Source organism: Tenrec ecaudatus, chromosome 13 (genome assembly GCF_050624435.1).
Source record: "Tenrec ecaudatus isolate mTenEca1 chromosome 13, mTenEca1.hap1, whole genome shotgun sequence".
Classification (NCBI taxonomy): domain Eukaryota; kingdom Metazoa; phylum Chordata; class Mammalia; order Afrosoricida; family Tenrecidae; genus Tenrec; species Tenrec ecaudatus.
In genome coordinates, this window is record NC_134542.1 from 20412079 (window position 1) to 20414673 (window position 2595).

Here is a 2595-nt window from a genome sequence, read left to right on the forward strand (position 1 = left end):
ATGACGGAGCCCAAGATTCATTCTGGGAACAACGTAGGAAATAAGCCCCCAGTGAAGTTCCTCTATCCACAGCTGAGAGATAGGAGGGAAATGGTTACTAAACAAAGTGCATTAGCGAGCTGAGTAGAGAAGATCAAAGGCACAAATCTGACCTGAACAGTTAAGAGTTTGTCAGCAGATCCCCTCCCTAAGATGCATGTTAGACCTGGTCTGGTATCCAGAGTTTTCTGTATGTTTGGCTTGGTTTTTGTTTGTTCATATTAGGGTGTATCTCATAGGTGTTATGGCATTGGGGGCACCCTCATGAAGTTGTGTTATATGTTTTTTCCATCTTTCGGTATGTGAGCCCAGGATTGATCAACCTATGGGGACAGTAAGCAGAGTCAGGGTTCTGGAGGGAGGGGAGCGCGGTGAGGGGCAGATGATATCAAGGAGTCCAGGTAAAAGGAGAATGTTTGGAAACGGATTGTGACAGCCACTGCATAATTCCGCTGCACATGACTGGACTAGGGGATGATATTCAATCCCAATTAATGAAAAAAAAGAGAAGAGTTGGACAATGATTACCACAGTCAATTTTAGAACATTTTCTTCTACCTTGTACTCACCTTTATTAGCATAAGATTTTTTTAAAAAGTGACAAAAATATACACAACACAGCATTCTCCAACTCAACAACTTCTACATGTACGTGTACTTCTACAGTGTCGTTGATGATGCTTTCTGTGCTGTGTACCTGTGATTGATGTTCTTGTCCAAATTATTCTGCCACCATTAACGTGAAATTAATGCCCCCTGGCCTCTGATTCTTTTCCTGGCCTCTCTGACTCCCCCTCTCCCTGTGCACCTGACCTCCCAGCCCATGAATCTGTGAGAGGGGCTTCCCACATGTTCCCAAGTGGACCGCACCAGTGCTCCTGAGCATCTATCACAGCTCAAGTGGGGGCAAGCTCAGTAAGAGAATAGAGACGGAATGTAGGCTTCTGACGAGTCAGTTAGGTTTCCTCCGCAAGTGTACTGCCACCCCTCTATGGGGCCCCCAGAGCCTTCTCCCTGCCACCTCCCTGAATGGGGACTATGAAAATGTTCCCACCTTCGAATCCGTGGGGAGTGGCCTGCCCAGGATTGTCAAAGGAGAGGATGCTGCGCCGGCTCCTGGTCCTGGCAGGTGTCTTTGCAGGGCAGCATCGGCTTCCAATTCTGCGGGTGCGTCCTGATCAGCGAGGACTGGGTGGTCACTGCAGCCCACTGCGGGACCAGGACCTCCCATCTGGTCATGGCCAGAGTGTTTGTCCAGGGCTCCGATGCCCAGGGCATCCAAGTCCTGAAGATCGCTCAGGTCTTCAAGAACCCCAAGTTCAACCTGCTCACCATCCGCAACGACATCATCCTGCTGAAGCTGGCCACACCTGCCCGCTTCTCCCAGACTGTGCCTGCCTAGCACCCAGAATGACTTCACCGCTGGCTCCCTCTGTGCCAACACTGGCTGGGGGCAAGACCAACAGAGGTCACCGGAGAAGCTGCAGCAGGCCACCCTGCTCCTGCTGTCCAATGCTGACTACAAGAAGTATTGGGGCAGCAAGAACCACTGACGTGATGGTGTGTGCAGGCGCCAGCGGTGTCTCCTTCAAGGATGACTCCGGCAGCTCCCTGGTCTGCCAGAAGGATGGTGCCTGGATCCTGGTGGGCATCGTGTCCTGGGGCAGCGGTACCTTCTCCATGTCCGTGCCTGCCATGCATGTCCACGTTACCGAGCCGATGCCCTGGGTGCTGGAGATCCTGGCTGCCAACTGAGTCTGTGGGCCCCTGGCCCCCAGCTCCATTCAGAATACGGAGGGCACACATCTAACCTCCTCTGCCTACCTAAGGGAGGAGCGGCTATCTCCACACCAGCGCAAGACTGCCTGCGTCAAGGCAGAAGTAAGACATGTCTCCACTCTTCAGCGTTCTTTACCCCCATTCTCCCACCAACTGGTCCTCCCATGACATGGTACTTCGCTGTTGGATTTGGTAACCCCTGACACTGACCACAAAGAGCTCACAGAACACACACACACACACACACACACACACACACACACACACAGTTTTGGGGGTTTATTAGGGAAGTTACCAGGTTACCACTAATCAGGATCAGAAAACTTTAAGGGTATAGTAAAGGACCTGCGGCAACTCCCCTCCTCAGGCAGCAGTCAGTGTCTCTCTCTGGTCCTTGGCCTTTGCCTCCATGGGCCATGAAGCCCACACGCTCTGCTCTGCTCGTAATCAAATAGTCTAGGCGCTGCTCCTCTGCCCTGTCCAACGGCCTCCTCGCCTAAGCCTCCGGTCTCAGTGCGGCTCCTCTGCCCTGTTCCGTGGTCTCTCTCCATGCCGCAGCCTCTGGTGCCTCTGCTCTTGGCCTTCCTAGAGATCTGGAACATGACCTGCTAGTGGCGCTTCCCTGATGGTTCTGGAAATTCTGTACTCTTACTTCTGAGAGTCTCCTTCTTATACCCGCTGGTCCCTTCTGTAAGTGTTTTCCACACCCTCTCTGCACGGTCCCACTATTTGGTGGCATTGAACCACTGACCTTGTGGGGAACAGGGCAACACTAAA

General features: G+C 52.5%; 1 pseudogene; it reads left to right on the forward strand.

Annotated features, from left to right (window-relative positions):
• On the forward strand, positions 1-1794 carry LOC142424859 (chymotrypsinogen B-like; annotated as a pseudogene).
• The last annotated feature ends 801 nt before the right edge of the window (positions 1795-2595 follow it).